Below are 27,575 nucleotides of genomic sequence, written 5' to 3'. Positions count from 1 at the left end.
TCCTCCCTACGCTGCTCCTCGACGGAACCTCTAGGTCCTTTCTTTGGCTGGTTCCAGCCTAGTGGAGACCTCTGCATAGACCATTATTGCTTAATTACTGGCTAAATGGTCTCATTTGTTCTCCATTTGTCAGCAGTGAGTCCCGCCAGGGCAGCCAAGAGAATTTTGAAATTTCTCATCAAGCTCTGGCTTTAGGAAGTGAAGACACCTGGGTCTCCTTCCTTTCTGCTGGTGTCTGGCGACACTGGGCACAGACCTGGGGGAGCAGCTCCTGGAGCTGGTGTTGGTGCCTCTTCCCACAGCGTCTCCACAGCTTTCTTTGCTCTCCTTGCTTTTGCTTATCCCCCCCACCCCATTTTTGCCTTGGCCTCTCCACTCTTTCAGCCCAGCATGGTAGAATGAACTTGAACCCTGCAACCATGAAACCTGAGTTTGAAGTCCACTGGCCACCTGTGTGGCTGAAAGTCCATATTTCCATATGCAGAACGCACACTTCACAGAGGCACACCGAGCGTGGCTCGAGAGTGACTTTCCACCGTCGGCTGCCGTTGTGTATGTCGCACACTTACGAGCTTTAATTATGCTTTTGTAGCATACATGGTACATCTCATACTTCTGTGGCCCTTTCATAGGGCCTCTCACAAAGCTGAGGAGTCTGGCTCAGGTCCCCCTTTCAAGCCGGCATTATCTTTTGCTCCTTCCCCACCACTCATCTTCTTTCTCCTGCAGTGTTCCACATGGACGCTACGGGTCCAGAGCGGGAGGCTTTTGGATTTCAATAATGTTGTTAAAAAATCTTCTCTGTGCTCTTTTTTCTATGTGAAAAAATCAACTTGCTAATAAATAGTTAATCTGAAGTGCAAGTGAGTACATGGCCTGGGAAGGGGCTGGCTGGTCACCCCCATTATGTAAAGCTGGGCATTAAAGCCTGTTTACAGTTGGTTTCCATAGGAGGCCGACTCCACGATTAGGCTTGGCATGCAGAATGTGTGTTAGGAAGTGCTCTTGGGAACAGTGCCCATGGAGAGAAGGAAGCAGGGCTGGGCAGAGGGAGACTTTGAGCTGGGACACAGTCCCCAGATGACCTTGGCCAGCCAAACCTGGGACGATGTTTGCCTCAGAGTCTGCCCAAGTTGGGGGTGAGATGCTAGGTCTCTATGCCAGTGGGCCACTCTGGGGAGGGGGCCATACGTGGGAGAGGTGACTCAGCCGAGGACATCCCTGAGGGCCTGGGAGTCAAGGACTGTGAGTGAGTAGCCTTCCCAGGAGCTGGAGCCAGCCCTCCATTTCTTCCTGAAGGACGTTCTGGGTGTTGCCTTACACAGTCTGCCACCGAATGTCTCCTGTAACCTAGGGCTGCCCTGACCTTCCTCTAACCTAGTCCTGCTTCTCCTGGCTCTGGACTTCCAGGGCCCACTCCCTGTGTGCGGCATCTTTTGTCTTCAGGGTCCTGGTTGCTCTCCCTCAGACCCAACCCAGCAATCAGAGGTGGCTTCTAGGTGCCTGAAGATTTCTTATCCTTATCTCTGGGCTTTACTCTGACTCCAGGGCACCCTTTTCTAGAGGAAGAACATAAGTCCCTTTCTTCATCAGCCAGTCCCTGGATTTTTGCACTTATGGAAGGGAGCCATGTCACCAATCATGCAAAGCAGCCGATAATGCAAAATCGTTTATACCTGTCCTTCAGCTGCATTGCGTGATTACAAGGGGATGGGAAAAGTGTGATGGAATTAAGTGTGTGCTCTGGATTCAGCCTGCCTGACTGTGTATCTTGGCTCTACCACTTACTACACAACCTTGGGAAAGATTCTCAACCCTGCTGTGCCTCAGTTTCCTAAGCTGTAGCAAAGAGGTTTGAGGATGGTACCTATCTCATAAAACTGTTGTCCGTGCTACATAAACCATTAGATGCCATGCCTTCAGAGCAATGCCTGATACACAGTAACAGCTCAAGAAATAAGCTTTCATGTTTGCCCTGAAGTAAAGTTTGATAGAGTTTTGCTAAAATGTACTTGTTACTTGGTGTCATCCTCACTTAATTGAGGTTGGTCTGGAAAAGTTTCTGTGGCAGAAGAAATTGTCCTGACCTTAAAGAATTGCCATGGATGTCCTGCCAGGTAGATCAGCTCCAGACAGGACTCCCAGTAGGCAGGGCAGCTAAGAAGAGAATTCAGCACCATGGACAGACCCCATACCTTTCCCTCAATGCTGGTTTCTTCCTCCGGAGGACAAGAAAACGTACCAACTCAGTCAGCTGCCATTTCCCAGGCTTCTTGGCTAGCTAAGGGCCCAAGATGCTTTTAGTCCAGCGATTCTGAGGTTGCCTGTCTTGATTCCCGCAGGAGCAGCAGACAGAGAACTGAAAGGGCCTGCGAGGTGGGGGGGTTCTGTGGCCACATGTGCTTGGGGGTGGGGACACTGAGGGTGGGCCTTCTTCCCTGCTCTGGGATGCCCTTTCTTCATCTGTAAAGCAGAGTGTGACTCCTCAGAATCCGGCAGGCCTTGGGGCATGGTGGGCCTCTGGGGATGGAGGTCATGGATTCCTGGGGCCAGCAGAGGGCAGCCTCTGGCCTGTGTCCACCCTCAGGGCAAGGTTTTCTAACTGGCACCTCCCGGGACACCACAGAGGATCTCTGAGAGCAATGGAGCGAGTCGAGTCTTTGCATCCTGAACATCCCTGCTCCAGACCTCGTTCCTCCCTTACTCACTTCTCCAAGCCCTGGGCCCTCTGGCTCTCATCAGAGCAGGTGGGGCTGATGCTACGCCTTGGAGATGGAGGTTTGTCCTGCTGTTCTCTCTGACCTTGAGCTACTGCCTGTTTCCGTGGCACCTCCCTTCTTCCCCTAGAGGACTATGCTGCAGGGCTTGGGGAGCAAACACAAGGCCTTTCCTCCTTCCACCACCCCTCTAGTCTCCACTTCAGAATACTCTGAGCTGGCACCCAGAATAAGCATGGCAGTGGGGTAGGATGGAAGGTGATGCAGTGGCTTGGTTCTCATCCTGTGGTTCTAGTTCTGTCCTGGAGGAGCTTGTGCTTGCTGGGAGCAGGAGATACAATTCTTCGAGTCACAGGAGATGAAGAAGAGTGGAAGAGAGTCCCAAGACATGAGGCGCCTGGGCAGCTGCATGATTCCTGTTGAGCACCTGCCCTGGACCAGGCACACGTTGAACGTACAGCCTGTGATGCCAGTACTGACACTGTTACTGTGAGAAAGCCAGTGGAGAGGCTGAAGCTTCTACTGAAGGTCACGTAGCTAAGAAGTGGCAAAACCAAGCTTCAGTGTCTGGTTGACCCCGTAGGTGACTTAGAGTGATGTCTAAGTGGGGAGGAGCCTTGGGCAGGAGTCAGCCAAACGGGGCTCCGATTTCAGTTCTGCCCCTGAACTGCAGTTGTGTGACCTTGGACAAGAAATTCTGTCTCCCTGGACCTCAGTCTCCCCATTTGAGAATGGAAGGATGGGACTAGGATTCTCTCTAAGGATCCTCCAGCTTTAAGTGTCTATGAATAGACTCTCCCTGGGCCTAATGCTTTTTAAAAACTATTGGCAAGAACTCACATATGCACAAGCCCAGCCTTATGTATAAATGGAGTAGGCGGCAGCCTGTATGGTGTGAATGATGGCTGCTGGGAAGGGTCCCTGCTTAAAATATCTCAGTCGCTCATCCCGCTGCCAAAGTGCTGGAGTCTCATCACTCTGCAGTCGTGCCTTCCGCGAGTCCCTATTTCAGAATGCCAATATGTCGGGAGGCCTAACAGATTATGTTCTTTCTTTCTAGGAGGAAGGGAACTTTTGATGGGTATTGAAATTTGTTTGCATTTCCTGAGTTCAAAATAATTTTCCTTTGGGTGAGAGTAGGCTTCCTGTGGCAGACTGGGATAGTCTAGAGCCTTCCTTCAGTTAAATGGGGTGGGGGCCGGGTAGGGAATTAAGAAGGGCAGCGGAAAGATGCTGGCTACTTCATGAAGCATCTCAGGTTTTGGCTCCAGATGGATCTAGGTTTGAGTCCTGGCTGTGGTGTGACCTTTTGGTCCATGAGCTGACTTCCTCCCTCCCCAAACCAAATCCCTCCATCCTCTGGGACTCAGCATACACTGACTGTTGGAATGTCTTCTTCCAGAGGAGGTGCATCTGGCCCAGCAGCAGCCCCACCAAGTGGACATGCTCCCAGGAGAGGCCCGGAGGCTGGTGCCCAGGAAATGTCCCCCGTCTCTCCTTGCTCCCCTGGCGAGCTCAGCTCTGCACCTCTCCCTTTCATTTCAGCAGCCTCAGTGGCTGACGGATGTGAAGTCGTCATCCTCTTTCCCCACCCACCATCACCAACACGGCCACGCCACGCACCCTCCGGTCTCCAGCAGGCTGGAGGCAGTTTCTGAGAGGTGATGCTCTGGACCTCTGTAAACTGAATAACAGTAGCCCCTGCCCCGCATGGCCCTGCAGCACAGATAGGACTCGGTGTGCTGGCACGTGACGGGCGTTTGATGCATGTTGGTGATACCCCAACCCTTTCTGTCCTCAAAGCTCTTGTGTTGAAAACTGAAGATGAAGAAAGAACCGTATGGTGAGCTTGAATCTGAGCCGTGGTTCTTAATTACAACCTTTCGGTCCATTCAGCCCTAGGAACGGCAAGTCTACAGGGGCACTGTTTGTGATCGGCGCACAGTAGGTGCTCGGCTGACTATGCCGTGCTCAGAATCGCACCCACGTCCTTCCCGAGACCCCTCTAGCCTCGGTGGAACCCGGCTGCCCCTGCCCAGATCTCTGACCTCATCTCTGACCTTTCCCTCTTGCTCGTCCACCTTCACTAACCTGGACCTTCCTGCTCTTCCTGGAGCAAGCCAGGCGTGCCCCCGACCCGAGCCTTCAGCCGCTCCTGCTCCTCTCTCTGACACGGTCTTCCCAGGGGTCTCTGTGATTCGTTCTCTTGCTCTGTTCGCATCTCTTTTAAGTGTCATCTCAGTCAAGACAGCTTCCCTGACCACCCCGCCACGCCCTGCCTCACAGGTTTGCCTCTCCACTGCGTTCCCTTCTATATGTCTTTGCTTGTTTGCCAGCTGCGGTCTAACTGCATTAGTAACAATGTGCACAGTGCAGTCTCATTTGCTGCTGCGCCCTCAGGACCTAGAGCAGTGCCCGGCTCGTCGTAGGTGCGCAGTAAGCATTTACTGCTTGAACAGATCAGAGTGAATACACGTGTGAGACAGTGTGTTCAGATCCGTTGTTTCTTAACACACCTGCTGCAGATCTCCTGAGGGTGCACAGGCTGTCCAGGGCTTCCAGAACTACCCTTGGCTGTTCAAAGAGAGTAAAGGTGGTCAAGTATTTCCATGTGGATTAAAAGCACATTGGTTATAGCTTAATAGATGGGGTTTGTCCTGCAATAATTTATTCAGCAAGCATTTAATTGATCGCTTATTATGTGCCAGACACAACGCCAACCATTAGGATTATGCTGCTGAGAGAGAGAGAAACATGTTCGTGCCGTTTGAGACTTGCGATATTATTGGGGAGCCAACAGTATTCAGAGTGGGGTCCAGGGATGCCTGCTGTGGAAGGATCTCTGAGTCATCTTCAGATGGTCCTGACACAGCCCCCTCTGTTCAGTCTGAGAACGAATCTGCCTCCTGAGATTTCACCCCTCATCCGTGTTCTACCCCAGTCTCCGTCTTCCGTCTCGGGAGACCTTTATAAAGATGACCCTTAAGAACGTCTTCCTCTTTCCTGTTCTGTGGCTTTCTGGGAAGGAGGCAGGGACACAGAGGCATCGAGTGACCCTGAGTGTGGAGAAGCTGGGATGCCGGGGGGCAGCCCAGCGTGGAGCCCAGGTGAGCGCAGGCCGAGCCATGCTGGGGAGGCTGGACCTCCCTGCTGTCCATGTGGGGCGATGGTTCTTCCCCTTCCTCAGCATCCTGGCACCACAGGCAACGGGCTGCTTTCCCTCCAGGGAGAGCCAGGCTGAGTGCCAGCTCATCAGGAACAGCTTCGCAGCTTCCTGGAGCCCGGGCCGGGTGGGGTGGGGGTGGGTGTGCTGGCGACGCTGGGCACTGGGCGGGGGAAGAGCATGTGAGCGCTAGCCCTTCAGTCTCTGACAGGCTGCTGGAAGGGGAGGGAGGGTGCTGAGCTGGGTTTGCCAGGAGGACTCAAGGGAGAGGCAGTGGCATTTCCTGGGCACCAGCCTCTGGGCGTCTCCTGGGAGCTTGCCAGCCCTGTGGGGCCGCTGCCAGGCTGAGTCCCACCTCCCACATTCCACAGCTGGTGCCTGCGGAGTCCTAGAGGTGGGGGACTTGACTTGTGGAGGGGAGAAGTCAGAGCAAAGCACAAAAGGGAGACCTTGATGAGAAGGATGTGACTCTATAAAGTCCCCTGCTCTTCCCAAATCAGGAAACATTTAAGCCAGATACTGAGAAGAACATCCGGGCACGGCCAGTTGTCAGATGGGGAATCGTCTTATTAAAGATATCTGCGTGGAGGCTGTTGTTTCTGATTTCTGAATTCTCTGCGTGAACTGATCCATTCATTCAAGAGATAAAAGAGACAAAGTCCCTGCCCTTAAGGCGTCTAGGAGTGAGAGGATCAGATAACTATAATAAGCAGAAGTGGGTGGTGTCCTCACAGAGGGACCAGTGAGGCAGAGAGAGAGGAGATGACCCCTGGGACCAGGAGGGTCACACAAACCTTCCTCTATGAGTCAGGATCTGAACCGGCCCTTGTGGTATCTCGAGAGACCCAGGAGGAGGGGACAGTGGGCATAAGGACACGGAAGTGGTGCGTATAAGGCACTGCCCACTCTCTGACTGGGGTACGCCGTTTGGGCAGTGGTGCTGAGGCATATATATAGGGCTGGTCACCTGACCCACATCTGACCAATCAGTGTAGTTCATCCTCCTGGTTCCTGTGATTGGTTCCAGGCTGACATGTGATCCAAGATGGTCCAATGAGAATCAGCCACGGGGTTTTTGCTGAAGTCACCCCCAGAGCTTATGTTATTTATAACCAAGGGAGTTTGTCTTAGTCTGCTCAGGCTGGTCTAACCCTAGAAATACAGAGATGTATTTCTCACACTTCTAGAGGCTGAGAAGTCCTAGATCAGGTGTCCAGTGTGGTTGGGTTCCAGTGAGAAGCCTCCCCCTGCTTTGCAGATGGCTTTCCTCTTGCTGTGTCCTCTCATGGTGGGGAGCAGAGAAAGCTCCAGTCCCTTTGTCTCCTTGTAAGGGCACCAGTTCCCTCATGGAGGGGCACAGCTGTAACCTCATCCAAACCCAGCTCCCTCCCAAAGGCCCCACCTCTTACACTGTCTTATTAGAACCGCAACCTATGAATTTGAGGAGGACACAAAATTTAGTCCATAGCAGAGTTATTCTGGGGCTTTCCCTGGTGGCTCGGTGGTAAAGAATCTGCCTGCCCATTCAGGAGATATGGGTTCAATCCCTGGGTCGGAAACATCCCCTGGAGAAGGAAATGACAACCCACTCCAGTATTCCTGCCTGGGAAATCCCATGGACAGAGGAGCCTGGCGGGCTACAGTCCATGGGGTCACAAAAGAGGCAGACACAATTTAATGACTGAGCAACAACAGCAACAGAGTTACTTTATCAGATAAGATCAGTCGCTCAGTCGTGTCCCGACTCTGCGACCCCATGAATCGCAGCACGCCAGGCCTCCCTGTCCATCACCAACTCCCAGAGTTCACTCAGACTCACGTCCATCGAGTTAGTGATGCTGTCCAGCCATCTCATCCTCTGTCGTCCCCTTTTCCTCCTGCCCCTAATCCCTCCCAGCATCTGTTAATGCAGAGACAGGGAGGCCAGGAGCTGAGCGCTGCAGATTGTGTGCTCCACGCATGCTCCATACTCAACAGGAATAGCCTTGGACAAATTACTGCCTCCCTCTGGATCTCAGTTTCCATTTTTATAGAGTAAGGGACTCAAACTAGAAGAAATTCGAGGTCTTACCTGCTCTCCCACTCTGACACTGTGCATCTCTTAAGCCCATCCTCTCCATCCTCTAGAGAAGGGCTTTTTATGTGAGCACGGGCGTGTGCGGGGGTGAGGCCCTGGGCACGTGAGCACAAGAGCATAATTGTCATCTGCCATTTCTCGGCTGGTCCTTGCTAAAGCTCGCTTCCCTCCATTAGTAGGATGGGGGCAGCGTTGATGAGGCTTTGTACCTTGAAAGAAACCGAAACCCTGCCTGACTCTCGGGCTTCGAGAGGTCCAGTGGTCTGTTTATCATCCGGCACAGTCCACGTTGAGCCCAGATGGGAAGCTGGGGGGCGGGGGTGCTGCCTCGTCTGGCAGCTCCCCTTCTCCGCTCTCCTTGAGAGACTGGGAAGTTCATTATTTCCCTGACTGGCTTTTCTGGTGAGGCTCAAATTAATTTTCCATCTCTCCCCCTCTCCCAAGCCTTGCAGTCATTAAATGCCAGGGAAAGTTAAATAAACAGCTGATTTACAGAAGCGTTTTCTTTCTTTTTGCCTCTTTTTTTTTTTTTTCCCCAAAAGCCAGAGCCTCTATTCATCAGTTGTGCTGAGAGCGGTCTGATTAAGCAGTTGGTGCTTCCTTCAGACGAGTGAACGCAGGGTCAGAGGGCCTAGAGACAAGCAAGAGGCTCCTAATCAGAGACTGAATTCCTACAGGCCCCAGCTCCCTGCTCCTCTCCCCTCCAAAGTCCAGGGCAGGGCTTTCCTGTACAGAGGGATGAAGAGACGTACCTGGCCCCGACCCCCTGGGTATCCCCACCACTCTGAGCTGGAAGGGTTTGTGCAAATAATTTCACTCAACTCCACCGCTGTATGGGCTTCCCTGGTGGCTCAGGGGGTAAAGAATCTGCCTGCAATGCAGGAGACTGCCTGCAGTATACTAGACCCGGGTTCAATCCCTGGGTTGAGAAAATCCTCTGGAGGAGAGAATGGCAACCCACTCTAATATTCTTGTCTGGGAGACCCCATGGACAAGGGAGCCTGGTGGGCTACAGTTCTTTGGGTGCAAAGAGTCAGATGCTACTTAGGGGCTAAACAAGCAGCGCCGTTTATGGAGACTAAGCGAGGGACGGGGACTTGCCCAGGCTCGCACAGCAAGGTGGAGGCCGTGCTGGGTCAGAGCCCCCAGTTTGGGGCTAAAGGAGAGAGGCTTCCAGACTTGAACGCCTTGGATCACTTGACACAGAAGGAAAGCGCGTCGCATCTGCTGGTCCCGTCAGCGGGCCACCAGCAGAGCACACACGATGCACTCTCTGCTCACACACATTTACACACGGATGCACCCTGGCGCGTGGAGCTGGCGCCTGACTGAGCAGAGCGGCTTGACATCCATCTAGACCGAGAGTCCGCACCTCTCCCTGGATTGTCATGGCTGGCTGCAGGACCTGGCCAGCCTGCCTCCCGCCCCACTCAGTCTGGCGTCTGTCCCCCGCCCCTGGAGCCTGGCTGCACAGTGGGAGTGTCAGTGGGCAGGCAGCGAGCAACGCTGGCTTCCCGGCCGTCCTCTCCCCTGGATGGCCGGTGTCTCTGGGTCCTTGAGACTCACCAAGTATGGTGAACCTCCCTTCTGAAGAACAGAGACAGAAATTCTTACTTCCCAAGGCTGTGGTGGGGATTAAATCTGAGGCTTTATGAAGTACCTGCTCTTGAATTTGCTCAGCAACCATGCACCAAGGGCCCAGATTCCAAGCGCTGTTTCATTATGATTCCTCCTGCCTCAGCGCGTGGTGGATGATCGGTGAGTGGAAGCTGCTGCTGGTGTCACTTGGCTGTTGGGCGCTTGCTGAGCGGTTCCCTTGTGCCTGGTGCTCTGCCCTGTTTGGGAGCAAATAGCTCACCTGTAAGGTGACAAGTGTCTCCAGACAGTAGTGCCCGGGGTGGCGGATGAGACAGACACACAAGAAGGTTATCCCAGACCACACGAAAAATGCTCTAAAAGACGAGACAATGGTCATGAAGAAATCAGAGTCTGCATAACTGGGCACCAATTACATGCCAGGGACTGTGTTAAGCGCTTTGTTTCTTTGCCTTAATAAATTCGCAGAACAACTATAGGAGTTGGGTTCTGTTATTACTTGCAGAAGAGAAAACTGAGGCATGGAGAAAGAAGTTAATAGCTTGTCCAAGGTCACACAGCTGCTGGACAAAAGGCAGGGGAGGCACAGAGGAAGGGTACTGACTCCATAGGTGGAGTCAGGCAGGGGACACTGCTGACGGGGAGAGCTTTGAGGTGGCCTTGACTCCTGAGAGTCCAATCCCCTTCTTTCCTGCTCCCCCCACCCCCTAGAGCGGAGTCCTGCTTGACCCTGAAAGGCAGTCATGTGACCCATTGCTTAGACCTGGCTGATTGTACCAGGATGAGCAACTGACCAATGAGCTGGGCCAATCAGAATGAGCAGTGCCAACCAGTCACTCTTGCACTCAAGTATTCAAACCGGCATCAGGAGAGTGGACATCAGCTTCTGAAGACCTGAAGACCAGAAGGGCAGAGGGGAGCCCGTGCAGAGGAAAGCAGATCCAGAAAGAAGTGGGTCTAAGGAGCCACGGTAGTGGCTGCGGGTGGCTGGGACAAAGCAGTTTGATCTGTTTTCCCATTTCTGAGTTCTAGAGGCCCAGCTGTTCTTCCAGCTTCTGGGGTTCATGGGGCCTATTGAGCCTGATAATTAAGCCTTCTTTACTAAGTGATGCTTTTGAACTGTGGTGTTGGAGAAGACTCTTGAGAGGCTGTTGGACTACAGTGAGATCAAACCAGTCCATCCTAAAGGAAATCAGTCCTGAATATTTATTGGAAGGACTGATGCTGAAGCTGAAACTTCAATACTTTGGCTACCTGATGAGAAGAGCTGACTCATTGGAGAAGACCCTGATGCTGGAAAGATTGAAGGTGGGAGGAGAAGGGGATGACAGAGGATGAGATGGTTGGATGGCATCACCGACTCGATGGACATGAGTTTGAGCAAACTCTGGGAGTTGGTGATGGACAGGAGGCCTGGTATGCTGCAGTTCATGGGGTCGCAGAGAGTCGGATATGACTGAGCGACTGAACTGAACTGACTCGAGTGCAGCTAAGGTGGGCTTCAGTCTCTTGGGACCAAACACCACTGGCCTGAGACAGGTGAGCAGCTGCCTCCTTCCGCCAGTTAGGACAGGGAGAGGCCAAGGCAGAGGAGCGGGGTGGGGAGAGATACTCAAGCAAAGGCTCAGAACCTGCAGGCAGGGAGGAAGCTGGGAGGGGTGCCGAGCACCCACAGCGCGGACCCTGTGGGCCTCTGCCTCTGAGCTCCTGCCCAGATGTTGCCGGGGCTGGTGCCTTTGTGAGGCTGCGTGGCCCTCTGCCTTGTAACAGAGGCCCCGTAGCTCATTTTCAATCAGGCCCTCTCCCCAGCACACAGCAGAGTTAATTAAACACAGCCTTCCCTTCAGCACGGAAAGGGAAAGCAACCTCCTGATAAAACAATTCGTGTTTACAGCCCCGCCCCCTCCCTGCCTTCCTCCCACCCTCTCTTAATTCCTCGCCTTCATCATCTCACACTCTGCCTGCTGTCCGTAAATTAGCACAAGAAAGCCAAGAAAGAAGGAGAGGAAAAGGGGCAGATGGTCCGTCTATGTTTCCCGGGGACAGGGAGACCTTCCCGGTTAGCATGGGCTGGGGCCAGCTGCGGTGCTGGGGAGCGCATGTGCTCAGGGTGGAGAGCCAGGACACGGCTGTCGAAAGCCTGTGTCTTAACCTCTCTGTTTCTCCTCCCCTAACCTCCCTGCGTTCTCCTCCGTATCACAGGGCTCACACGGCCTTCCTCCTAGGCTGCTGTCAGGATCAGATGAGATCCGTGTAAGGAGAGTGGCAAGCGCCGTGCCGGGCCTGGACGCATCTGCCCTAGTTCCCTCCTGCGCCCAAGGTGGCTGGGACTGGGGACCTGTGCTGCGTGACAACAGGCTGGTTGCTTGACTTCTTTGGGCTTCTGTGGAAAGGAAAGCTGTGGCTCCTCTGCGTAAATCGTGTCCTGCAGTGAGCAGGAGGCAGACAGAAAGGCGCAGTGGTAAAGGGGCGTGTGGCCTGACATACGGCTGCCTGCATCCCGTCCTCCCTGGCTCTGGTGTTCTCTGGCAGGACCAACTCAAGCAACTGGTGCCTCAGTTTCCTCGGCTGTAAAGTGGGGGCGATGTCTCTCCTACTTGAGGGATCAAATGACTTAACATGAAGTGTTCAGAACAGCGCTTGACACGTGATCAGCACTTGAAGGGTGTCAGCTATTCATCTTCCTGTTTTTGATCTGGTCCAGGTCCTGCCTTCAGACGAGACCAAAGCCTGAAGCCTGTTCTTTGAGGAGGAGTCTGGAGTTTCCATCAAAAGTGACTCCAGAAAGAAGAGTGCACCCCGCTGTGGCCAACTGTTTCCATGCCTAAGATTGGGAAGGGGTTGGTGGAGTTCTTTGGTGCCTCAGTTTCGTCTCTTAAGACAGAGCTTAATTAAACCTCCCACGCAGGGCTGTCAGGAGGCTTAAGTGGGATTACAGTGTGAAGCTCTTGGTGTGTGGCTCTCCATCCATCCATCCACGCCACCCTGTACCGACTGATGGGTCCTGTAGCCCTGAGCATCTCCAACAGACCAGAGCACCTGCTGAGCCCGTGCGGCGTGCGGCGTCAGGTGTAGGGGGTGGAGACGGACTCAGACTGGAGCTGCCTGCTCTCGGAGCAGAGGCGCGAGCCCAACACGTGTTAAACCAAATGGTGGCCTCGGGCTCTGATGAATCCTTCCCAGGGAACAATAAATCTCGAGCAGAGTGGTGAGGTACAGATACAAGTGCCAGAGGAGATAAGAAATAAGAAAGGAGTTTTCTGAGACCGGCATGGCCCAGCATCTCTCAGGGGTTGGCCCTGGCCCAGCCATTTTGCTTGGGACATGCACTCTGGGATCGAGCCTGAATCCTTCTTGCTGCAGAAGGATCCTGTTTCCCCCAGTCCGATTATCCCAATAGCAGATCTTATGACCTTGAGAACAGCTTTGCAAATATTTGGTCAGACGAGCAGGTCGTGAGATGGATTTCCTTGTGGGTCTCAGGAATGGCTCAGAAGGCAATCCTCAAAGCAGATCCAGCCATTTGCAGGCCTCTGGCAGCTCCGAGCTCTCCATGATGACGACTTTGAAGGGACAACGTGGATGGTGGTTAGTTAGCACCATCTGGACTGGACCACTGGACTTTTGGCACTAAGATCAATCTCTGCTTTACATCTTGGAGATAAGCTATCATTTAAAAATTTTGGATTTTGCTAGAAATGAAGTCTGGTGATACTATGAATGGACAGAATTGTCTTTAGTCTTAGATTTTGTGCCTCCTCCAAGCCGTTGATTAGTTGCTGTTGCTGCTTAGCTGCTCAGTTGTGTTTGACTCTGCGACCCCGTGGACTGTAGCCCATGGGATTCTCCAGGCAAGAATACTGGAGTGGGTTGCCATTTCCCTCTCCAGGGGAATTTCCCAACCCAAGGATTGAACTCAGGTCTCCTGCATTGCAGGCTGATTCTTTACTATCTGAGCCACCAGGGAAGCCCAAGAACACTGGAGTGGGTAGCCTGTCCCTTCTCCAGGGGATCTTCCTTGATCAGGAATCAAACCAGGAGCTAATGATCCATGAACTTGGCTGAGGTGTCCAAAGATGGGGCGGCTGGGTGAACAACGCTGAAGCTCAGTTTCAAAATCAACCCCAGTTTGGGGGAAAGGTCTTTTTGGTCTTAAGAAGGCTGGATAGCAGGCTGCCCCTATCGAGAAGGCCATGCTGAAATGCTCTTTCTGGGGCTCTCCCTTTGGGTTAATCGAGACCCTCCCCCCCACTCCTGTCCTGGCCCCACCCCCAACACGCTTGCTCTTAGTGGTAAGAGGACGATCCTCTACTTCATGGTCACCCAGGTACGTGCGGCTCAGGGAGATCCCTCTCTCCCACCCTCTGCTGGCACTGCCCTCTGTTCTGCCTCAAATTCCTGCCTTCCCTTCGGAGTCTGTCCCCCGGCTTGATCCAACAAGACGTGTGAGATCCCGGCCCCCGGAAGCTTACATCCTGGTGGAGAGAGGAGCCACAGCTAGCACTCGGGCCCTCGAGTGCTGACCGCTGATGGGCCGCACCGCCTGCATTGCCGTCCAACTCCCTGCAGTCTGATTTATCTTGTGCGCTGCCTTGCCCCACACTTTGGGGAGGGGCTTGGTCTTGCTCACTGCTGTATCCCCAGTGCCCAGCATTGATCCTGGCACGTGACACGGGCTCACTAAATACTTGCTGAGTGACCGGATGAATGAATGAAGGCAGGCTTTGGCGGGTCTTTCCCGAAAAGATCGGGGGGCCTGCAGTGGTCGCTCGGGGCTTTCACTCTGTGGCCATGTAAGGTGGAGACCCCGCCTCCTCCTGGCCCTGGGAGGCTCTGTCTCTCTGGCTGTAAAATGGCAAAGCTGAGCTGCCCAGGCTGCTCTTCGCCTGACTGCTGATGGCTGGGGGCTTGCTCTGGTCCCCTGCCCTGGTCCTCACTGCTTCTGCTGCCACCCAGCCTGCCTGCTTCCCTGGCCATGCCCAGTCTGGACATGCAGCTCCACGGCCTGTGCCCCCCTCGCCCGTCCAGGAACCCTGAGTAGTGGTGCCCCACTCTCCCTGCCTCTGCCCCACCCCGCTGGCAAACGCTGTGCCTGCCATTCTATGAGCTAGTGCATGAAGGTCTACAGTAGGTCCCCCACCTGCTCACGAGTTCTATTCCAAAAGCACGTTCGTAAATCCAACAAACTCTGCTTAGGTACCCAACTAACACAGTTTTCTATACAGTATTACACTAGAAGAGGTTTATAATTCTTATCACACAAATAATGCATAAAAAAATAAAAAATAGAGGAAGCATTTTTAATCTTACAGTACGGTACCTTGAAAAGCATGCTAAGTAGCACAGCACAGCAGCTGGCACCAGGGGCAGGCGTCGAGTGAAGAGGCAGGAAGAGTTACTGGTTATAGGAGGAGAGGCCGTGGAGGGCAGTGCAGCTGCAGGAGGGCCAGCGACGGAGGTGCAGGGCGAGCTGCAGTTTTGCTCGCACCTGGTGCTGACGGCTCAGGGTCCCGCTCCTTGCTGGGTTCAATTCTATCCGATCGCTTGAAAAAACGATGCAGCGAGGTCTGGGTAATGGCTCTTTCTTTCTCGTCACCGATGACACGGTTAACACTGGATTGCATTCTGAACGGCTATGTGACCTTCAGGTTCCTTTCTATGTTTGGATCCTGTGACTCAAAGTCTAATGGTGCCTCCTAAGATAAAGAAAATGCCCTCACCGCTTCCCATGCCAAGAACCTCCTCGTCCCTCAGTTGCTCCTTCTCGTCTCGCTTCGCCCTTTCCCTGGGCCTCCAATTCCTCAGGTGTCGTTCGGAAGCTCCTCATGTCGCACGTCTTTTTAGCCTTTTACATGGTTCGTGAGGTTCTCACGGCAAGTATCCTGCCGTTCCCTCCTCCAAGAAGGCCAAGTGATTATCTGAGGAGGCTTCACAAATAGCGCAAGAATGAGGAGAAGCGAAAAGCCAGGGGGAGAGGGAAAGGTACACCCAATTACACGGAGACTTCCAGAAAACATCGAGAAGAGACAAGAGGGCCTTCTTCAACGAACAATGCTTCACGATAGAAGAAAACAGCAAAAGGGGAAGGACAGGAGATCTCTTCAGGAAAATTGGAAACGTCGGGGAACATTCCACCGAAAGAGGGCACAATAAAGGGTAAAAACGGCAGAGACCTAGGAGACGCCGAAGAGACCAAGAAGAGATGGAAAGAGCGCACAGAAGAACTGTGTAAAAAAGACCCCACTGACCCGGATTACTCCGATGGTGTGGCTAGTCACCCAGAGCCAGACATTCTGGAGCGCAAGGTCAGGTGGGCCTTAGGAAGCACTGCTGTTAATAAAGCTTGTGGATGTGATGAAGCTGCAGCAGAACGATTCAAAGCCCTAAAGGATGATGCCATCAGGGTGTTGCATTCCTTATGTCAGCAAATCTGGCAGACCCAGCAGGGGCCACAGGATTGGAAAAGGTCAGTCCTCATCCCAGTTCCCAAGAAGGGGTATCAAAGAATGTGCCAACCATTGGACAATTGCACTCATCTCCCATGCTAGTGAGATTATGCTTAAAATCTTGCCTGCTAGGCTTCACCATTATGGGAACCAAGAACTTCCAGATGTCCAAGCTGGGTTTAGAAAAGGAGGAGGAACCAGAGATCAAATTCCCAACATTCACTGGATTATAGAGAAAATAAGAGAATTTCAGAAAAAACATCTATCTCTGTTTTGTCAACTACGCTAAAGCCTTTGACTGTGTGGATCATGACAAACTGTGGAAAGCTCTTAGAGAGGTGGGAACACCAGACCATCTTACCTGTCTCCTGAGAAACCTGTATGTGGGTCAAGAAGCAACAGATGAACCCTGTATGGAACGGCTGATTGGTTCAAGATTGAGAAAGGAGTAGGAAGGGCTGTATGCTGTCACCCTGTCTGTTTAATTTATACGCTGAGCACGTCTTGAGAAATGCCAGGCTGGATGAGTTACAAGCTGGAATCAAGATAGGCAGGAGAAATGCCAACAACCTCAGATATGTGGATGATACCACTTAAATGGCAGAAAGCAAAGAGGAACTAAGGAGCCTCTTGATGCGGGTGAAGGAGAAGAGTGAAAGAGCTGGCTTAAGACTAAATATTAAAAAAACTAAGATCGTAGCATCTGGCCCCATTACTTCATGGCAAACAGAAGGGGGAGAGGTGGAAGAAGTGACTGATTTCCTCTTGGGCTCCAAAATTACTGCAGACGGTGACTGCAGCCATGAAATCAGAAGAGGGTTGCTTCTTGGCAGGAAAGCGATGACAAGCCTAGACAGTGTGTTGAGAGGCAGAGAAATTACTCTGCCAACAAAGGTCCATACAGACAAGGCTACGGTCTTCCAGTGGTTATGTGTGGTTGTGGGAGCTGGACTGTAAAGAAGGCAGACGCCAAAGAACTGATGCCTTTGAACTGTGGTGCTGGAGAAGACTCCTGCAAGTCCCTTGGATAGCAAGGAGATCAAACCAGTCAACTTTAAGGGAGATTAAACCCTGAACATTCATTGGAAGGACTGAAGTTGAAGCGCCAGTGTTTTGGTTATCTGATGCAAACAGACGACTTGTTGGAGAGGTGCCAGATTCTGGGAAAGACTGAGGGCAGAAGGAGGAGAGGGCATCAGAGGATGAGACGGCTGGATGGCATCACGGATGCAATGGACATGAACTTGGGCAAACTCCGGGAGATGGTGAGGGACAGGGGGGCCTGGTGTGCTGCCGTCCATGGGGTTGCAAAGAGTTGGACTGGGCGGCTGAACAACCACGTGTTGCACAGCAACAGTTCTACGCGGTAACACACACAAAGGCACAACCACTTGTGGACGCACACACATGACAACACACACCAGGCGCAAAACTGATTGATGAGACGGAACGTGTGAACACACACTCACAGCCTTGGAAGTTCACAACTTGGGGGTTTCCACGTAGGGGACTTACTGTATTCCCAAAGACAGACCTGGCTTCAGGCCACCATTTAGCAAAAGGAAACCCTGGGAAAGTGCTTTTACCTCTTGAGCCCCCGTTTCTTTAATCTGGATAATGGGCAGTAGTCATTTCAGTTGCAAAGAGTTGATGTGAGGATTACCTCTTAGGACAGTCAAGAGCCTGGTATCTCAGGAGGGGTTCAAATCCCTGTGTGGACACTTCCTGGCTGTGACTTTGGCTGAGTGACTATATACTAACAGAGCATCAATTTAGTTATCTATAGAATGGAAATAGGAAAACTAATCAGTTAAGTTCAGTTGCTCAGTTCTGTCCACCTCTTCATGACCCCATGGACCACAGCACGCCAGGCCTCCCTGTCCATCACCAACTCCTGGGGTTTACTCAAACTCATGTCCACTGAGTTGGTGATGCCATCCAACCATCTCATCCTCTGTTGTCCCCTTCTCCTCCTGACTCCAATCCCTCCCAGCATCAGGGTCTTTTCAAAAGAGTCAGCTCTTTGCATCAGGTGGCCAAAGCATCGGAGTTTCAGCTTCAGCATCAGTCCTTCCAATGAACATTCAGGACTGATTTTCTTTAGGATGGACTGGTTGGATCTCCTTGTGGTCCAAGGGACTCTCAAGAGTCTTCTCCAACACCCAGTTCAAAAGCATCAATTCTTCAGTACTCAGCTTTCTTCAGAGTCCAACTTTCACATCCATACATGACCACTGGAAAAACCATAGCCCTGACTAGACGGACCTTTATTGGCAAAGTAATGTCTCTGCTTTTTAATATGCTGTCTAGGTTGGTCATAACTTTCCTTCTGAGGAGTAAGCATCTTTTTATTTCATGGCTGCAGTCACCATCTCCAGTGATTTTGGAGTCCCAAAAAATAAAGTCAGCCACTGTTTCCCCATCTATTTTCCATGAAGTGATGGGACTGGATGCCATGATCTTCATTTTCTGAATGTTGAGCTTTAAGCCAATTTTTTTGCTCTCCTCTTTCACTTTCATCAAGAGGCTCTTAAATTCTTCTTCACTTTCTGCCATAAGGGTGGTGTCATCTACATATCTGAGGTTAACGATATTTTTCCCGGCAATCTTGATTCCAGCTTGTGCTTCCTCCAGCCCAGCGTTTCTCATGATGTACTCTGCGTATAAGTTAAATAAGCAGGGTGACAATATACAGCCTCGACGGACTCCTTTTCCTATTTGGAATCAATCTGTTGTTCCATGTCCAGTTCTAACTGTTGCTTCCTGACCTGCATACATGTTTCTCAAGAGGCAGGTCAGGTGGTCTGGTATTCCCATCTCTTTCAGAATTTTCCACAGTTTATTGTGATCTACACAGTCAAAGGCTTTGGTGTAGTCAATAAAGCAGAAGTAGATGTTTTTCTGGAACTCTCTTGCTTTTTCGATGATCCATCAGATGTTGGCAATTTGATCTCTGGTTCCTCTGCCAGATAATGACTACTACCCATTATCCAGATTAAGAAAACAGAGGCTGAGAGAGATAAAAGCAGTTTCCCAAGCTTTTCTTGTGGTAAATGGTGGGCTGAAGCCAAGTCTGTCTTTGGGAATGCAGTAAGTCCCCTACATAGAAGCCTTAAGTTGCGAAAAGTAATAATTGAACCCTATTATTTTGCTGCAAGGATTAAACAAGATAAGGCGTGGAAAGTCCTTGGTCTCGGGCTTGGCACATAGGTAATTTATACTTACGGGCTGTTGCTGTTGTTATAGTCTCCATCTGTTTGTGTGCTGGGGACTTCATAGGTGCCAACGGATCAACGAGTAGTGTTCTCTTGCCCTCTGCAGGAGTCAGGGCTTCTGTTTTGTTGTTATCAGGGTGAACACAGTGAGGGTTTGAAGTCACATATTTCTGCTAATTGGGAGTTTTCTTCTCCTGGGTACCACTCTGCCTCCGGTAATTGTCAGAGAGCTCTTCTTGTCAAATAGATATTGACTAGAGCAAAAGCCCCGTCAAACAGGTGTTCAGAGTCCTTCCACACCTCTTATCTCAGCGTGGCCTTCACTGTTTGCATGTGACAGGACAGAACATCAGAGCCTGGAGAGGTTCGGGGAGTCGTGGCGGGTCACACAGCGTGCTGACCCCACCAGCACTTCCGGCCTCTCGTGAAGGGCTCAGAGCCAGGCGACTGTCGGCCCCACCGTCGCTGTCATCATCTCTGTGGGAACGGGGTGTCGAGGTCTTCCAGGCATTTCCACAACCATTGTCTCTTCTGATCCTCTCAGCAGCCCCGTGAGCTGGGCAGGACCGGGTCCATCAGATATTATAACCATTTTTCAAAGGGGGAAACCTCAGGCTTGCAGGAGGCTCAGACTAGCCTAAGGTTGCATGGAGCCAGTGGCCTGCTAACACTCAGCCTGGTGCTCTGATCTGCAGGGCAGGGCGGCCGTCACGTGGTGGCACGCCCCTGCTTCCTTGTGATGCCTGTCCCCAACCTGTCCATCCGCCCTCCCCACCCAGCTCCGAGAATTCTCAGTTGAGAGCTATCCAGAGGGCTGGGCACCTCTCGGGCGGCCTCAGAAACCGCCGGGCCGCCTGAGAGCCCTGTACGCCAACTGGCAATGCTTTTCCGTCTCTTGAGCAGAAGAGATGAGCAGCTTCAGCCACTGACTCTGTTTTTAACCACCGTGCATGCAAGCAACAGACGTCTCTTTCCAGGAAGATAGATGATGTCTTTGCAACAGGATGTGAGACCCCAAAAGGCTCATGACTTCCCTGCTAAAAGTTTCTTCCAGTTTAGAAATCGCCTCAGAGGTTTTAAAAACTGGATCCATGGGAGAAGGTGGTGAAACGCATCACTGGGAGTTTCTGAAGAGTTAAGGAGCTGGGATTTCCTATCTTTCTGGTCTCAGCATTTCTCCCCTGAGGGGAGCAATATATAAGGTCAGACAAGCTCTCCACACTTGGAGTGTGTACTTGAGGCTCTGGGATCCAGAACATACCAGACTCTTACCAGGATTTAACGAGTTGGTGCAGGTAAAGCGCTTGGTGCCTAGCACCCAGCAGACTGAAAGTCAACGTAAGCCACGGTTTTCTTCACAATATTCATAACATCAGGCAGGGAACAGGAGTTGGGCAAGTCAGGTAGCAATTCGTCAGTTTGATAGAGGGAATAAGAGGAGAAGAAAGCTCCTTTGGGCTCTGGAACTCTCAGTGTCCTGAAACTTGCATCTCAGTGCATTTTCCCATTCCCTCCTCCAGGGGATCTTCCCCACCCAGGGATCGAACCAGGTCTCCTGCATTGCAGGCAGATTCTTTACCATCTGAGCCACCAGGGAAGCCCCAAAAGTCCAGCAGTAATAACAAAATGGAGCAAGGCCCTTCCGCCCAGAGAAAGAGGCCTCCCTGACCTGGGAGGTTCTAAAACAGAGGCCCAAGGAGAAGACAGCCCAGAGCGGGGTTGTGGCACCAACCTGTCCCTGCACAAATCAGCTGTTTCACGGGCCGTGAAATGTCACGGGTCCCTGGGCTCCAGGAGTGGAGCCATCGCCGGGGCCTGCAGTGCTGGGAGCAGTGATGGCCAGCGTTTGAACCTCATGGGATGTGATGGGCGCGGGGAGCGGAGGGCCTGGACTCATTCAGGAAATGTCACTGCTAAGCCTGGGGCACCCGCTCAGCTGTCTGCAGAGGCCTGCGCCCATGAGCCTTTCCTGGGGGCTCCATCGGCTTCTCCTCTGGCTTTGGGGGAAGTGGCACACCTCCCTGTTGGGATCAGAGCCACGGCCCTCTCTCTCGGCTCCTGCCTTTGTCTGCTCTTGGCTCCCCCAGAAGGAGCCCCCACCTCCTCGGGCTGCAGGGTCTACTTCAGGCTTTGGTGTTACCTGCCTTCCTCCTCACGCCTGCACCCACCACTCCACGTGTGACTGTGCACTACAAACCAGCCTGGACAGCCTTGTTCTGAATCACAGGGTCACAGGCAGGAGGCTGGGCCACAGGACTACAGCAGTGACGGTCATCAGAGCTGCACTCATGTAGCATTCAGTGTGCCCCAGGTGCCAAGGGGAGCTCTCTTCTCTAATGCACCCAGTAATCCTGCGAGGCTTCCCAGGTGGTGCAGAAGATGCAGGAGACTCGGGTTTGATCCCTGGGTCAGGAAGATCTCCTGGAGGAGGAAATGGCAACCCACTCCACTATTCTGGCTTGGAGAATTCCACAGACAGAGGAGATGGGCGGGCCACAGTCCACGAGGGTACAAAGAGTCAGACACGACTGAGCGACTGAGAACACACAATCCTATGAGGGCGGGGCGGCAACCTCATTTTACAGACGAGAAAGTCAAGGCTTCAGAGAAAACAGTTTGTCCCAAATCATCGTATTGGTTTGGCCAAAAGGTTCATTTTGGTTTTTCTGTGACATCTTATGGAAAAATGCAAGCAAAGTTTTTGGCCAACCCAACAGTTTGGCTTCCCTGGTGGCTCAGACTGTAAAGAATCTGTCTGCAGTTCAGGAGACCTGGGTTCGATCCCTGGGTTGGGAAGATTTCCCTGGAGAAGGGAATGGCAACCCACTCCAGTATTCTGGCCTGGAGAATCCCATGGACAGAGGAGCCTGGCAGGCTAGACAATGAGGTTGCAGAGAGTCAAATACAAATGAACAAATTTTACTTAGCTTCAAGAGTTTGAAAGATGCAGAAGCAGAATTTGAGCCCAGCTGTCTGTGATCCCATCCTTGACCGCTGCATTGCCCCAGGCTTTATAAAATGGGAAATATTTAGTGTTCTTTTCAATTAATGGAACCACTTCTGCTTTTTTTTTTTTTTTTTTTTTTTACAGATTCCAAAGTTTCTCCACCCATTAATTTACTCAGTCCTATGAGAAAGGTTGAGAAATTGCCTTCCCATTTTAGTGATGAGGAGCTGAAGCCCAGAAAAGCAAAATGACTCACCCTGAGAGGCAGCCAGAAACCTGGGCTCCTGCCTCCCCCCGAGAAGGCTGGGTTAGAGGAGGCTGTGTGTCTGGGAGAAGCCATCAGGGTGCTGCCAACAGAAGGAATGATTGTCACAGGTTCATTTCCCGAAGTATCATCCCCTCTTCTTGGAGATTGCAGTTTGGTCATTAATAAGGGCTGTGTTCCCCAGCCTTCCATCCCCACCTCCAGTTTTGGAGCTTCCTCCCTCTGCTGCAATTTAACCAAGTAATTTATTAGCTAATATGTTCCCAGAAGGTATTTATATCAAATGTGCATTTGGAAATCCAGCTGCATCTGAAGCGTGGGTAACAAGCTGCTGACCTGCCTGGAGATCAGGTTGCATCTGAGACACCTGATCCGGCAGAACTCACCTTTCCTCGACCCTGAATGTGAAGGACTGCAGCCTGCTGTCTCGAGACTGGGAGCCTCTTGGAGGCAGGGGATTGACAGATGTGAGTATTGCCATTCCCACTCTTAAAACCTTTCAGAGCTTCCCTGCCATCTACTCAGGCTTCTCCTTCCTTCTGTCTACCCATCCATCCATCCATCCATCTATCCTTCCATCCATCTTTCCATCCATCCATCTGTCCATCATAATTTGCTCATTGCTTCATTTAATGACAGCTTAACTTATCGTGATCTAATTTCTTATTCTCCAAAGCACTTACATTTTAATATATGCAGTTTCTCTCTCTAATACAGTCCATCTATATCTATCATCTACTGTCATTATTTTTTATTGCCTTTCAATGAGCCAGTATTTCCCCCTGTCCCACTAGAATAAAAGACCCACAGAAGGAGAATCTTGGTTTTAATTACTTGGTTTTAATTACTGATATTCTAAGTGCCACCCAGTAGGCACTTAATAAGCAATTGTGAAGTGAGTGAATGAACATAGATATAACATGAAGAAGATACAGATTTACAGGAGTAAGACAAAACTGGAAACTTCAATGCATATTAAGAAATATTGTCTGGACTCCTACTCACGATATTCCTTCCATCTGCCTTTAGTGCTCCTTGTGAGGAAAAGTTTGAGGTCACAGGCCAGTTGGGAGGAATCCAGGCACCTTACCTGGCATTCTGAGCTCTCCAGCATCTGAACCCTGCCCTCCTGTCCTGTCTCTGTTCACAGACCATCCAGTTGGTTCCAGTCTCTCACGCTTTGCACACACACTCTGAGCTATCTTTCCATACCTCAGGGCCTTTGCACACACTCTTTGCCTTACAGGAATATCATTCATCCTCTTGTCCATTTGGAAAACATTTTGCATGCTGCTTGGGACTAGGTTCCGATTACACCTCCTTTTGAAAGCCTTCCTAGTCTTCGTTCTTCCTGTTCGGGGCAAAATTAGACTCATCCTCTGCCTCTATGACTCCCGCTATGGAAGAATATTTCGCATGATGAATTTGCTTATTTTTCCTCTGTCTCCTTCATGATATGAGAGCTCCTTGGGCCAGGAACTAATTTCTCAGTCCTTAAGACAGAGTGCTGTTTGTGGAATTATTATAATGATGATGACTATTAATTATTTGGTAACTATCAGGTACTTTTCTAAGTGCTTCAGCTTTCAATCTTCATAATACCCCATTAAGGTAGGAGCTATGATTTCCCCAATTTATAGATGAGGAAACAGATGCAGAGACATTGTGGTAATTTACCCAGGATGACATCTTCATAACTGGTGGTGCTAGAGCTGGAACCTGGGCAAGCTGACCCTGCAGTCACTGGGCTGAGTGTGACACCGAGAAGACTTTGAACGTGGCTGGGTCTCAGTTCTCCCATCTGTGCAGTGGATTGTTTGGGTGAGATAACATTTAAGAACTCTTTCACTGAGGACTCCCTTTGGATTCTCTTCTATCTGGAGATGATTCTCCATGCAGCAACCTCCTGCGTGTAGAAATGTAACTGAAGCCCACAGGACTGGCGGAGGAGGGTCCCAGCAAGCGCTTGTTTCTAGGGCAGTTTTGTCTGAAACGATGAGCAGGGAGGTGAGTGATCGCGTGAACATCAAGCACGCTTTCTGGACTGTGCTATATCGCACTGGTTTCCCTTAATTCTTTTCCTCTCGCCCTTCCCATGGCTTCCCTGTAGGGGGACTACACTCTCACTTTGTCTTTGGACTTAGCCATGTGATTTATGTTGGCTAATAGACCGTTTAATTCAGTCGCTCAGTCGTGTCTGACTCTTTGTGACCCCATGGACACGGCACTCCAGGCTTCCCTGTCCGTCATCAAATCCCGGCGCTTGCTCAAACTCATGTCCATTGCATTGGTGATGCCATCCAACCATCTCATCCTCTGTTGTCCCCTTCTCCTCCCACCTTCAGTCTTTCCCAGCATCAGGGTCTTTTCAAGAGTCAGTTCTTTGCATCAGGTGGCCAAAGCATTGGAGTTTCAGCTTCAAATTCAGTCCTTCCAATGAATATTCAGGACTGATTTCCTGTAGGGTGGACTGGTTGGATCTCCTTGCAGTGCAAGAGACTCTCAATAGTCTTCTCTAACACCGCAATTCAAAAGCATCAATTTTTCAGTGCTCAGCTTTCTTTATAGTCCAATTCTCACATCCATACATGACCACTGGAAAAACCATAGCCTTGACTAGACGGATCTTTTTTGGCAAAGTAATGTCTCTGCTTTCTAATATGCTGTCTAGGTTGGTCATAGCTTTTCTTCCAAGGAGCAAGTGACTTAATTTCATGGCGGCAGTCACCATCTGCAGTGATTTTGGAGCCCCCCAAAATAAAGTCTCTCACTGTTTCCACTATTTCCCCACCTATTTGCCACAAAGTGATGGGACCAGATGCCATGATCACAGTTTTCTGAATGTTGAGCTTTAAGCCACTTTTTCATTCTCCTCTTTCACTTTCATTAAGAGGCTCTTTATTTCTTCATTTTCTGCCATAAGGGTGGTGTCATCTGCATATCTGAGGTTATTGATATTTCTCCTAGCAATCTTAATTCCAGCTTGTGCCTCTTCCAGCCAAGCGTTTCTCATGATGTACTCTGCATTTAAGTTAAATAAGCAGGGTGACAATATACAGCCTTGACGTACTCCTTTCCCGATTTGGAACCAGTCTGTTGTTCCATGTTCAGTTCTAACTGTTGCTTCTTGACCTGCATACAGATTTCTCAGGAGGCAGGTCAGGTGGTCTGGTATTCTCATCTCTCAGAATTTTACACAGTTTGTGCTGATCCACACAGTCAAAGGCTTTGGTGTAGTCAATAAAGCAGAAGTAGATGTTTTTTTGGAACTCTCTTGCTTTTTTGATGATCCAACAGATGTTGACAATTTGATCTCTGTTTCCTCTGCCTTTTCTAAATCCAGCTTGAACATCTGGAAGTTCACAGTTCACGTACTGTTGAAGCCTGGCTTGGAGAATTTTGAGCATTACTTTGCTAGCATGTGAGATGAGTGCAATTGTGTGGTAGTTTGAACATTCTTTGGTATTGGGTTTCTTTGGGATTGGAATGAAAACTGACCTTTTCCAGTCCTGTGGCCACTGCTGAGTTTTCCAAAGTTTCTGGCATATTGAGTGCAGCATCTTCACAGCATCATCTTTTAGGGTTTGAAATAGCTCAACTGGAATTCCATCACCTCCCTACCTTTGTTTGTAATAATGCTTCCTAAGACCCACTTGACTTTGCATTCCATGATGTCTGGCTCTAGGTGAGTGATCACACCATCATGATTATCTGGGTCATGAAGCTCTTTTTTGTACAGTTCTTCTGGGTATTCTTGCCACCTCTTCTTAATATCTTCTGCTTCTATTAGGTCCATACCATTTCTGTCCTTTATTGAGCCCATCTTTGCATGAAATCTTCCCTTGGTATCTCTAATCGACTGTAGGTGGAAATAATTGTGTGCTAGTTCCAAGATAAGACTTTTAGAGACATGGCCAGTTCCTGTTAACATTCTTGAGCTTCTGTTCTACATGAGAGAACCTGAGCCCTCAGGCCCTAGAATAAGACATGTGGGATCGACTCAATGCCTACCAGAGCTTGGAGCCCAGCTGCACCTGACTTCAGTTCAGTCGCTCAGTCGTGTCTGACTCTGTGACCCCATGGACTGCAGCACAGCAGGCCTCCCTGTCCATCATCCACTCCTGCAGCTTGCTCAAACTCATTCCATCGAATCAGTGGTGCCATCCAACCATCTCATTCTCTGTCATCCGCTTCTCCTCCTGCCTTCAATCTTTCCCAGCATCAGCGTCTTTTCTAACGAGTCAGTTTTTTGCATCAGGTGCCCAACTTAACCCAGCCAAAACCAGCTGAACTGCAGCAGACCTACGAATCTGTGAGTATGAATCACATATGCCATGTTGTGAACCACTGGGAACGTGGGGATGTTTGTCACGCAGCCTTAGCAGAGTGGAAACGTGACCAACGTATAGAGTGAGCGGCAGGCCAGCGGTGAGCGTAGCATACTTGTTGAATTACATTGTCCTTAATCACATAGAGGACGAACGTTAAAGCCAAACTAGGAATGACTCTTAAGCAAAGAGATGGCACTCAGCCTTTCCAAATTCCCCCAGTCCTTCCTAGACGACACATTAGGCAGGAAGTCTTTGAAGGACTGGATGCCTACATAGGGGCCCTTCTTTGTCCTCACTGTCATACGTTGCTGTTTGGTTGCTCAGTCGTGTCTGAATCTCTGCTGGACTGTGGACAGCTTCCCTGTCCTTCACGATCTCCCAGAGTTTGGAGATCCAACCAGTCCCTCCTAAAGGAAATCAATCCTGAATATTCACTGGAAGGACTGATGCTGAAGCTCCAATACTTTGGCCACCTGATGTGAAGAGCTGACTCATTAAAAAGACCCTGATACTGGGAAAGGTTGAGGGCAGAAAGAGAAGGGGACGACAGAGGATGAGATGGTTGGATGGCATCACTGACTCCATGGACGTGAGTTTGAGCACACCCTGGGAGACAGCTATCATATAGCTAGTGACGTTTCATTTCCTCTGTTAGTCAAATAAAGTGCTTGGTCATAGCCTTCTAGAAGAAATGATCTAAATTGGTGAGACCTGGCATTCCCTCTGTGGCTTTTGGCATATTTAATCTAGAACTAGGATCTTTCTGGTTTGACAAAGAGCCAGAGGAGTCTGGTTTGAACTATTTGGAATGTTATCTG

The sequence above is a fragment of the Bos indicus x Bos taurus genome, chromosome 2 (assembly GCF_003369695.1).
Source record: "Bos indicus x Bos taurus breed Angus x Brahman F1 hybrid chromosome 2, Bos_hybrid_MaternalHap_v2.0, whole genome shotgun sequence".
In the NCBI taxonomy this organism is placed as follows: domain Eukaryota; kingdom Metazoa; phylum Chordata; class Mammalia; order Artiodactyla; family Bovidae; genus Bos; species Bos indicus x Bos taurus.
This window is presented reverse-complemented; position numbering follows the sequence as displayed.